Below are 12,593 nucleotides of genomic sequence, written 5' to 3'. Positions count from 1 at the left end.
CTCTAAAAAGAAGTTCAATCTAAAAAGAAACATGAAATAGACACCAGCAACAGTCACTGGAGGTACTGTGCTGGGGGTGGATAGGGCCAGTTACTCTCCCCCTGCTAAATAAAGAGAATCACCACGTTAAAAGCTGTCTCTTTGCCCAGTTAGCAGGGGTATGCCAAGTTAGCAGGGGAATTGGAGAGGGTGCACATGTGCCCTGGCTGTATCAGCTTCTTCCCAATCGGCACTTGTGGGTGAGCCGGTCAATGTGCTATTCCTCTCAGCCCATCTACCTAATCCCCTCTACCTAATCCCCACAAGAGTGGAGAAAAAGTGAAAAGCATGTGAGTGGAAACCACAGCTTTTTTCAACGTGAGAAGGCTCATGTGGAGCCAGCGCAGTGTAGTGGTTAGAGTGCTGGACTAGGACCAGGGAGACCCGAGTTCAAATCCCCATTCAACCATAATACTTGCTGGGTGACTCTGGGCCAGTCACTTCTCTCTCAGTCTAACCTACTTCACAGTGAGGAGAAACTTAAGTATGTACTACACCGCTCTGGGCTCCTTGGAGGAAGAGCACGATATAAAATGTTAATTATTATTATTATTATTAATATGTGGATTGAAGAAAGGGGAATAAAATTGGAAAGAGATGCTGTGTTTGTGGACAACTGCATTGAACTGTTCACTGCAGGTTGTCCACAAACACAGCCTCTCTTCCAATTTTTTCAACTAGAGTGAAAGCAGTTCCCTATTTTTGCTGCACACCCGCTAAAAACCTCCCCATCTGTAAGAGCTCCTCACTTTCCAAGCTAGTGTCCTGCTTGGAATTCTTGTCATGGTTTCATCAGCTTTGAAATTGTTCTCTGGAACCTGTATGTCAGCCTCAAGGCTCTTAGCACTCTCTACACCTGAAATTCCCACTGTTTGGTTGTAAAACTCTGGCGCCTTGGGCTGAGTACCTCTGTTCATATGTAGAACTCCTTTTTCTTCCGAATGCCATTTTTTAAAGAATATAAAGTGCCCCTGATTGTTTTTCCTTTGTGAAGCAGAGGTTGGGTTAATGAATACATTGCCCCATCTGGAGCACTAGTTGCTGGTTCTACCCAGGAGATTTTTTTTCCAGGCTTTAAAAATGTATGACATAACTGTTTCTGTTCTAAACATTCAAGTTTCTGATTGAAAAGCATTAGTGGCAACTGGTGCCCTCATCACGTGGTGAAGCTCCAAACTTCATCTACTTCATCTCCATGCAAAATCCCCCTGCCTTGTGGTCAATTTTGCAAATTCACCATCACCCTTATAGTTAAATGAGCCTTGAAACAGAACCTTTGGCTACTGTTGTGCCCACAGGGGTAGTTTGGACTCAGAAGACCTTGTTTCTATGTGTGTATTATGCTTATGTCACTAAGTGTCAATAATGTGCCTATCACTTAAAATTTTTTCACTGAAAGTCTTGTCTATATATAAATAAATAAATATCAGGGTGAATTTGAAATATCTAAGCCAAAAAGCTAGATTCTTGGTCAATATTCCAAAGATTGATTTGTGCGCTCTCTCTCTCTCTCTCTCTCTCTCTCTCTCTGAGACAGACCTGCTGCATTCCAGTGTCACAGATTTAGATCCCTATTCCAAGGATCTGTTCAGTTCCAGTGAATGTAGTTCAAGGTCTTCAACTTTGAGTCCATCCATTGTTCTGAGACCAAGTACCTCTCAGATGCTGTGTTCTCACTCAAAAGCACTCTGTGTGTGCTCTAGAGCAGGGATCCTCAACGTTGGGCCTCCAGATGTTCTTGGACTTCAACTCCCATAATCCCCAGCCAAAGGCCACTGGGCCGGGGGATTATGGGAGTTGAAGTCCAAGAACATCTGGGGGCCCAACGTTGAGGATCCCTGCTCTAGAGCATCCCAGAGCCAAAGGAACTGAACACAACCCCCTTGGAACTCTCTGGTCCTCTAGCGAGATATGGCAAATTCTTGGTAGAGACATGAGAAAGACACAGACACTAAACTGTCTTTTAAACGTTTACTTAAATAATAGAAGCTTTTACAGAGAAGTAACATCTTGCCAGTGGTGGGTATGCATGTTACCTTAATGATTAGCAATAACTAATACATAAAAATGACTATCAACCTTATAAGAAAAGGTAGAAGGTGGGGGAAAGGTGGAGAGAGATTTGGATTAGAGAAGGGAATGGAACTGAGGTTTTCCAGGAAAAGTTCAAATTACCAGGCTTCAAAATAGGCTTGAGGCTGGTCTTGTTGGAAACTGGAGCCTGGCCTTGGGTGTTGGAGAGTCTCAAAACTTATTGAGAGCGTAAGTCCAGAAAAATGCAGGATCAGGTACAAATCTCTACTCTGAACTCCGCTCTTCAGCAGAGCTCATAAACAGAGACTCTGTGCTATGGATAAAGCCTGGCTCACAACTGTCTCCTTTTGAACCCACACTCCACAGTGCCCATCCAAAAGAGTCAGAAGCCCAAGCCAAAAGCCCTTCTCCTTCCTAAAATCTCTGTGTGTGTCTCCTTTTAGCCATTTTGCTCATACTGTTTTGTGAAAAAACTGCTCCTGCCCCTCCCTTCTGAAAAGGCCTTTCACACAGAACTTGACCATTGCAAAAAGTATCACTTCTGCCAGTTTCATACAGCCTCTATTGTATTTCTTGCAGCTAAAACATGGATTTTGCTCTCTGAGTTTCTCTCGGGGAAATGCTTGACTAACAAGCAGAAGGTTGCCAGTTCAAATCCCTGCTGGTACTATATCGAGCAGCAGCGATATAGGAAGATGCTGAAAGGCCATCATCTCATACTGCATGGGAGAAGGCAATGGTAAACCCATCCTGTATTCTACCAAAGAAAACCACAGGGCTCTGTGGGCGCCAGAAGTCAAAATCGACTTGACGGCACACTTTACCTTTACATAAAGTACAGCAATTCTTGCACCTCCAAGGATGAGAGATGAGGATGGTAGTGAGAGTAAGGAAAATCAAGAGATGCACAATAACCTTATTGATCCTTACTGATAATCATCTCTAATATCTCAGTGTTGCAGAAACCTTGCCAGCTCAGGTTACAATATAGATATGCATTGATTAGCATGATTGCAGAAATCAGGCCCAAATGGCCTTTCAGTTTGGGACAGTATCTTGATCAGAATTTCAAAAGCTTCTTCGTCAACATTTCTGTGAGAACAGCACAGCCACATCGTTCCCAGAGAGAGCCTTTCTGTCGGTATCCCTTCAGCATAAGTACCCCAGAGCCAGCGTGGTGTAGTGGTTAGAGTGCTGGACTAGGACCGGGGGAGACCTGAGTTCAAATCCCCATTCAGCCATGAAACTAGCTGGGTGACTCTGGGCCAGTCACTTCTCTCTCAGCCTAACCTACTTCACAGGGTTGTTGTGAAAGAGAAACTCAAGTATGTAGTACACCGCTCTGGGCTCCTTGGAGGAAGAGCAGGATATAAATGTAATAATAATAATAATAATAATTCTCAGAGACCAAAGTTCAGAGCTCCCTAAAGCATCTCCTGCGCTATGAACAGGGCTGATATCCATCTTAGGTGAGGGTCTGACTGCCCCTGACACAGATCTAAGTGGAGCCTAATTCACACACCACACTACTATGACTTAAAGAGGGTAAGAGGTAATTTGCAGTCATTTTGAAAACTGCCTCACTGCATTGTTTGTTATCCACTTCCCCTTTGAATCACCACAGGGGTGTGTCCTTTGAGAGCCCTGGTGGAGTGCAGGGTCTAGGACAAAATCAGCCAGTGCGGTGGCCCCCTTCCAGTTAATTTTAGTGACAGCAACAAGAGCAGTCACCCTGCTTGAACATAGGAACATAGGAAGCTGCCATATACTGAGTCAGACCATTGGTCTATCTCACTCAGTATTGTCTTCACAGACTAGCAGCGGCTTCTCCAAGGTTGCAGGCAGGAATCTCTCTCAGCCCTATCTTGGAGAAGCCAGGGAGGGAACTTGAAACCTTCTGCTCTTCCCAGAGCGGCTCCATCCCCTGAGGGGAAGATCTTGCCATTCAGAAGCAACCAGGGCAGACCCTGCTTAGCTATAGGGACAAGTCATGCTTGCTACCACAAGACCAACTTTCCTCTCCTTATGCCCTGTCCTTAGGGCAGCTTGCCCTGCCCTAAGGACAGCCCTGAAGCACTGTGCCATATGAACAACAATAAGGGCTAAAAGGAGATTTTAAAATATCACTTTAAAATGATAAAGGGTCAAGAAGCACATATACCACCCCATAAAATGGGTGTAAGCCCCCATACAAGCCCATATACCATCACCGTCCCCAACTATCCTTTTTATAAAAATGCATTTATTTGAAGAAAGTGTTCATTATAAAGAAGAAAAAGCATCCAAACAAAAATGACTGTATTTGTTTCCCTTATAAATGATACATTTATATATCGTTTATGATGTATGGCGGGCGGGGGCTGACATTCAGTGGCATCGCACATGCTTTGTATGCAGAAGGTCCCTGCTCTGCCTCTCCAGATAGGGCTGGTAAGGCTTGTAAAGCCCTCCACCCACCCCAGTGCCTGTCGGAGAATCATTGCCAGAGACTGAGCTAAACAGAACAATGGAATGACTCACTATAAGACAGGTTTATGTGATACTAATAATTCACAAGCACTTGAGATTGGTGACAGGGTAGACGTTTCTGTCGGCTATAAAGAAATCACTGGTTTTTATTATTAATTTCTTCGAAACTACACCTGGAAATGTGGCAGCCCCATTTAGCGAGTAAGGCTAATTACAGCCCAGTTGTGGAGAGAATGTGCCATCCTTCCCTGAACAGAATCTGTTGTTCTGCACCACATTCCTTTCATTCAGCAGCACCATCCCAGGGCTGGCCAAAGGTGTGTGTTTTGTTTTTGTTTTTTGCTGCCTTCTGCAAATTAAAATTTTGTTCACCCTGCCATACACACATGTGTGTCTTACATGCTGAGCAGAATCACAATAGCTCATTAAAAGATCTCAAGAACTGACTGAGAAACTGCAATTTTCATTTTTAATGTCAGTAATTTAACTGTTATATTTTTGCAGCTAAGGAATGTGCTGTGGGGTCTATTTATATATCTACAACATGTCTGACTTCATCTTGATCCATCCTGTAGCTAGCCATATTTGATCTTATGCATTATATATCTCATTGAGTTCAATGGGATATATGTACATTATGTAGCTTTATAGCTCAATGGAACTTATTTCCATGTACAAAGTGGGACTTACTTCTTAGTTAAGGATTGGGCTGTGCAAATGGTTAAGAGAAGGATGTTAGTCCCTCAAGTATGGCAACATCTTTTACTATCCTAAAAGTGGTGATTTGGTAACTAGCAGTCAGGGGTATAGAAAAATTGTAGTGGACCCTGGGACAAAAAGTGAAGATGAGCCCCTCCTCCATCCCTTCTTCAGAGAGGTATGAGAAGGAGCATTTCCAGACAGCAGGCTTTACTGTTCACTGTGAGGGTTTACTGCGAGTTCAAATTTGCCAAAAAAAACCCAACCAAGGCAAAAATGGGATTTTTTAATCCTGTATATAAATCAGGCTACACTCTTAATGCACGATGAAAAACCCAAATTGTGTGCGAAGTGTTTCCTGATAGCTCGCAAGGACTTGGGGGTAAATCTGGCCAATATGTGAACGCACACCCTCCATTCCAGAGGAGAAAAGAGCGTCTGGAAATGCTTAAGGAGAGCAAAGAGCAGGGGTGGAGCCACCATTGGGCGACAGGGTTCAAAGAACCCGGGCTGAAGCACTTCAGGGGCTGCACCTCACGGCCTTGACACACACACACACCCTGTCTGACATCAGATATGGGGAGTGTGGTTTAGCTTCCGAACGGGGCTGCGTGACCCCATTCGGGAGTTAAATTGGCTGCAGTGTGACCGGAGAGACTTTCCCTGCCTTAAAGGCAGGGAGAGCTGTTCCTGGCCGCACTGTGAGCCCCCAATTTAGCTCCCAAACAGGGCTGCACGGCCCCATTCTTCAGCTAGATGGCCAGTGCTGCATTTGCAGTATGGCCAGAAGCAGCTCTCCCTGCCTTTAAGGCCGAGAGAGTCTCTCCGGCCATGCTGGAACTGATTTAACTCCCGAATGGGGCCATGCTCCCTGTGTCAGGCGCAGGGGGCGGGGCGAGGGGGCCCATGGTGGCAGCTGAACATGGGCTGCTGCTGGCCTCCCTCTGCCACTGGCAAAGAGCCAGCTATCACCCAGCCAGTGTGCCCCCCTCCCTCAGGGGCCCAAAGACATTTGTCCTCTTGTTCAGTTATAGCTCCCCTGCTAGGGGTATTTCCAGATAGCGGTTTTATCTTTCACTTTGAAAAGGCTTTCAGTTAAGCAGGCTTTAGGTACTGTAACTTATTCTTATCTCTTCTCGGAAGGGTGGGTGGTTTTTTGGTTGGCTGGTTTGTTGGCTGATTGGGAGGGAGTTTTTCACACCCGGCTTTTAGTTTGCATCTCCTCTGGAATAGAGGTGTGCATTCATATATCGGCCAAATTTACCCCAAAGTCCCTGTGAGCTATCAGAGAGCACTTCACACACAATTTGGGTTTTTCACTGCATGTTAGAGTGTAGCCCGATTTATATCTGGGGTAAAAAAAATTCTGCTAACTGGGCAAAGAGGCACCTTTTACGGTGGTGATTCTCTTTATTTAGCAGGGGGAGAGTAACTGGCCCTATCGACCCCCAGAACAGTACTTCCAGTGACTGTTGCTGGTGTCTGTCTTATGTTTCATTTTAGAATGTGAGCCCTTTGGGGACAGGGAGCCATCTTATTTATTTGTTATTTCTCTGTGTAAACCGCCCTGAGCCATTTTTGGAAGGGCGGTATAGAAATCGAAATAATCATAATAATATTGAGAAATTTATCTCAGTGGGCATTCTGTAGAGAGTGTGGGGGTGGAGTGAGAATGGTAAAGGGAAGGGAAGGAGAAGGAGAAAATGGAGTTGTATTCTGGATAAATTCTTAGCTATCTGCATAAGATTAATTTGTGTTTGTGAGGGAAGCAGCTATAAAACATTTGGTTGTCCCACCCCACCCCAGTTGGTTTCTGAGTGTAGTAGCTGATCTCTTCTACCATATATGGGGATTTCTTTTTCTCTTTTCTGTGATTTTGCAAACATTGAAAGGCAAACGTAGACAACAATGTGTTCTGCTCTTTAAATATCATAGGCAGAATTAATGAGTTATATTTTGCTGGGTTTTCTATCTGCTTGGTCCTTGAATTCTTCAGATTAAAAGAACATTATTCTGGAATACCCTGAAAGACATTCCTTAACATTCTAGGAATATTGAATATTTGGCCAGTTCCATGTTTGCCTGAAGATTTAGGGAGAACCCATAGTTCTAATTCAATAACCTTAGCTTTGAACATTGTTGAGTTCATCACAGAGTGCTGAGATGAGGCTGGGAAGCCTGCTCACTTAATGTTTTGGTCGGACTGATGATCTCGTGTTACAAAATGTTACCTTCTTGGCTTCAGCTGTAGGCAGGCTGTGGCTGAAGAAGAGGTTCAGAACAGGCATGGCAGAACCAATAGATAAACCATATTTTTAGAGATTTCAAGTGCGAATGATGCTGTGCTATGGGAAATGATGCAGCAAGAACTCTGAAGTCATGAATTCTAGAACAGAATGAAGATTCTGTGATGGAGAGGAACAAATAATTAATTTTGAAAGGAAGTAGATGGACTATACCCAGCTGCCTCAGGAAGAGTCAGTCAATACTTGACTCTTATACTTTAAAGACTAACAGGGACATTGCTATAATTGAACAAGGGGAGGAGCAAATGTCCCTGGGCCCCTGAGGGAGAGGGGCCCACCAGGGAGCTCATCGGCTGAGTAACAGCGTGCTCTTTGCTCTTGCTTTCCTGCTTCTCCAAAGTAGAAGATGGTGAGGTAGAGGGGGCAGGCAGGGGCCCATCTTCACTTTTTGAATTGGGGCCCACTCCAATCTTGTTACACCCCTGTATTTTAAGGTACCTTAGAGTACAAAACCCCCTTTCAGGTTGGGATTATGCATTTTCACCAAGTGTAGTGTCTAATCTAGAAATTGTCTCCTTCTGGAATTGAAAACTGATTCAACGCCTGGTAAGCTTGTGGAATTTTTTTTCATTGCAACATTTGATGAAGTAACTAAGTCCTGTCCATACATACATAGATATTTATCAGTATGAAATCAATAATACTTTTAGAAGTATGATATCAAGTTGTAAATTTAGTTAGAATTGCAGCCCTGTTGATTGATTGATTGATTGATTTCTATACCGCCCTTCCAAAAAATGGCTCAGGGCGGTTTACACAGAGGAACAATAAATAAATAAATAAGACGGAGCCCTGTCCCCAGAGGACTCACAATCTAAAAAGAAACACAAGATAGACACCAGCAACAGTCACTGGAGGTACTGTGCTCTGGGTGAATAGGGCAAGTTACTCTCCCCGTGCTAAATGAAGAGAATCACCACATTAAAAGGTGCCTCTTTGCCAAGTTAGCAGTTCTACTTCTTTGTCTATGACTAGGAGGTTAACCTAATCATGCAAGTGTAACTAGTTCAGCACGAAGGTCTTGGTCACAGGTCTATGTATCACTGATCACTATGATTAACTCTGCATGCTAATATCGCTGCTTCATGTGCATATCTCTGCTGCTTGCTTAGACACTTCTAAGGATTCAACTCAAGAACTGAAGCACATTCCTAACTGATGGCAAATTGGGGTTATTATGTACAAAGGCAGGCATGTACTTTCATGCCTTGCTGAACAAAGGCCTGAAGCAATGTGGGATTTGCTTGTCCAGACTTCATTACATTGCCTAATAATGACTATAGATCATGGCACCAGAGGAAGGACAGAAGCAGAAGTGGTTTGAAATAATTTCCAGAAGTAAGTGAGCCATTGTCTAAGAATGTCCAAAAGATGCTTTGAGGGAAGTTTGCAGGAAATCACTCGGCATGTATAGAACGATCCAACTGAGAAATTGTCTAATATAGTATAAATTCCCATGTTGTGTCAAACCAATAGTCCATCTAGCCCAGTGTTCTGTCTTAAACAGAGCTAGCATAGCACTCTGATGTTGTCATAGGGTATCGTTCTGCCCCTGGTGGCGCAGTGGTAAAACTGCCGCCCTGTAACAAGTTTGATCCTGACCAGGGGCTCAAGGTTGACAGCCTTCCATCCTTCCGAGGTCGGTAAAATGAGTACCCAGAATGTTGGGGGCAATATGCTAAATCATTGTAAACCGCTTAGAGAGCTTCAGCTATAGAGCGGTATATAAATGTAAGTGCTATTGCTATTGCTATTGCTAATCTCCATTCAAAACATAAACTGATTTTAGATAGAATTTGTTCAGTTATTTGTCTTTGCCAAGGCCCTGACTTCAAGCAACATCCAAAACTTAGATCTCAAGGAGGAAGAGGCAGACAAATCCAACCCACCAACACCAGCTGCCAAGGTGCAGGACTCTCCCAGGCCCTTGCTGCAAGCACAAACCCGGCAGTGAGGAGTCCCAGGAACCAAAACCCAGCCATCCAGATTAAGTTAGACCCTGTCCAGGAGCGTAGCTAGGGGAGAAGGGACCCACCCATGTTCACTCCTCTCCCCAGGGCCCCTCGAAGTGAGGGAGATAATGAAGAAAATAAATATGGGTAGAGGTGGTGGGCCCTCAGATGCTGAGGGGCCTGGGTTCTTTGAACCCATCTGCTCAATTATAGCTAAACACCTGGCCCTGTCAATTGAGCAAAGAGGCATGTTTTTAAGTGGTTATTCTTTTATATTTAGCAGGAGGAAAAGCAAGTGTCCTTATCCAACCCCACTATTGCATTTTTTCCAGTGGCTGTTGCTGATGCTGCTTTTGAGATTGTGAGCCCTTTGGGGACAAGGGATCATCTTATTTCTTTTTCTGCTTTGAGAACTTGTTGTTGAAAAGCACTATTTAAATATTTGTTGTAGTAGTATGTGATGGTGGTGGTAGAGGAAAAAAATCAAGAATTTGAATGGGCCACAACTAAGTGATAGAGCAGCACCTGTGCATGAAGACAGTCTCTGCTTCAATCCCTGACATCTCCCAGTAGAGCTAGGAAAGACCCCTGTCTGAAACCCTGGAGAGCTACTCAGTATAGACAACACTGAGCTAGATTGAACAGTAATACGGCCTCAGTATAAGGCATCTTCCTACCTTTGTACAAGAGGTTTGTACCTATGATATTCCCCTCAGGGGGTGGAGCTGCTCTGGGAAGAGCAGAAGGTTTCAAGTTCCCTCTCTGGCTTCTGCAAGATAGAGCTGAGAGATATTCCTGCCTGCAACCTTGAAGAAGCCACTGCCAGTTTGTGTAGACAATACTGAGCTAGATAGACCAATGGTCTGACTCAGTATATGGCAGCTTCCTATGTTCCTATGTACCTTTGCAATTTGCTTTCCAGCTCTTTGATCACATTTATACCCTTTTTCATTCGAGATCGCCACTCCGTTTGCATCTGTATCACAGCATGTTTAAAGAACTTCTGTTCTGCCAGAAATAATCTGACCATCTTAACTGAAACCTTTTGTTTCCTTTTAACTAATTCTCTCACTTTGGTGAGTAATTTTCCCTTTTGCAGTTAAGAATGACAGAGCTGAATGTTGAGCAATTTCCCACTCACATGTTTGTTTAATTTGGTAGGTTATAGTTATGCACCCTGAGTTAGAGTTCTATGCATGCATAGTATGATGTTAAGTACTAATAAATAATGATTTGCATTAAAATGTGCATATATACATATATTGTGGGTATGCCCTGCCCATTCATTTCAATGGAGGGAGTATGTGCTTAATCAAAGGAATGCTGACATGGATCTATGTCTTCTATTGAAATTAATAATCAAGACTTTTTTCCTAACATTAGGTCTTCAGCATCATTTAGGTTATATCTTCTTTGTTCCAAAACTGCCCACTCCAGGACACAGTCATTTAGAAGTTTAGAGTCATTACCCTCTTGGCTAGCATCCACTAATGAAGACATTCTACAAAAAGCTGTTTCATCCTTTTGAACCTCAAGTCTAATTGTCTGTTACATCTTGGCAGATATTGTAGATACAGGGATATCTCATGCTTCTGAATACCTTCTAAAAAGCCAAACTATCACTTACAGTGAGAGCAAAAATTAACTCTGGAGCTCATGACCTCATGTAAGATCCATCTGTCAGCAATTCAGAAACATTCCTTTCTTGAACCAACCGCCTTTCCAGTGGATTATCTAGTAGCTACTACAAACACTCAAAATGATTCTACTTCCATTTAGATGTGGGTATTTTATTTTATTTATAAGTTGATGTAGTAAATCTAGTTTCTGCTCATGGGCTAGTATATTGTTTGGTTACATTTCACTTTAAAATTACATTCAGAGATGATCACCACAATATAGCTAAAGTTATATGCATTTAAGTCTTTTTAGAATCAAAGGGACAAATTAGTCACAACTAGCTTAAGTATCTTTTATTTTGTTACCCCTTTAGATCACACCATAAAAATTTGTTTTAAGTGAATTCTCCCATTTCCCCAAATGGCCTCCATTTGTTTATACAGCCTTATGGTTATCTTTACTATCTTCTGCCATAAGAGTTTCACTTCTGTGCTTTCTGTAGAAATGTTGCTTGAATACAGATGAATTGCAGCTAGAACCGTTGAAATCTTCAAATTAATCCAACATGTTTCACACAGATTCTATCGTGTACATATTTGCTGGATGTTTGTAATGCTAGATTCATGTAAACTTGCTTAACTGCTGGCCTTCAAAAGCATTTTTCACCCTCTTGTCATCATGTTGAGTTTCAGATTAAATAAACTAGTAAGATACAAAGCAGTAAGACGAGCAACCTGAACATGCACAAAAAGACCAAGCATGGGAAGCATTTGAGTTTTCCATGCAGTTGTTCTCCATACAAGAGGCCAATAGAAGCTCTATGTCCATATCTCTCCTGCCCTTCTCCCACCACTTAAGAAAAGCCTGTAACTCGTTACAATTCCTGTTGCACCTCCTGTCTTACAGGTTGAAGCACACACCTTCATTGGGCTCCTTGTATAGGTGTTTGGTGAAAAACAGGAAATAGACAAATGCTTCCCTGGGCTTCTTTGTCCAGACTCTGAATATTAAAACCAATGCTACTCGAGAGGGAACAACCAGCCCAACTTGCAAAAACAGATAAACAACCGATGGGTTTTTCTTTACACCTCTATGCCCCAATTAGTCATGCAGCAGCTATGCTGGAAACAGAGTGGAGATTAGTTAAGGATGAGAAAATATCCATATCGTTTGCATGGTGGTGATACAATACTTGGATTAAAACCTCATCACGTACAATTTTTGCCCACAGTTTCAGAGGTAATGAAATAAAAGGAGTTTTTAAAGTGTGTATGTGTGTGTGTGTGTGAGAGAGAGAGAGAGAGAGAGAGAGAGATTCCACATTTCAGTATTACATGACACTTTAGTTGTTGCATGCAATACCCTTTTCTCCCTGCTTCCCTATATGCATCTTAAGATGCAAGGAGGAAAAAGTATTGTTGAAATCATCCTCACAGCACTGTGTTGTTTGTTTTGTGTTGAGTGTATTAATAAT

Source organism: Hemicordylus capensis, chromosome 1, assembly GCF_027244095.1.
Source record: "Hemicordylus capensis ecotype Gifberg chromosome 1, rHemCap1.1.pri, whole genome shotgun sequence".
NCBI classification, from domain to species: domain Eukaryota; kingdom Metazoa; phylum Chordata; class Lepidosauria; order Squamata; family Cordylidae; genus Hemicordylus; species Hemicordylus capensis.
This window is presented reverse-complemented; position numbering follows the sequence as displayed.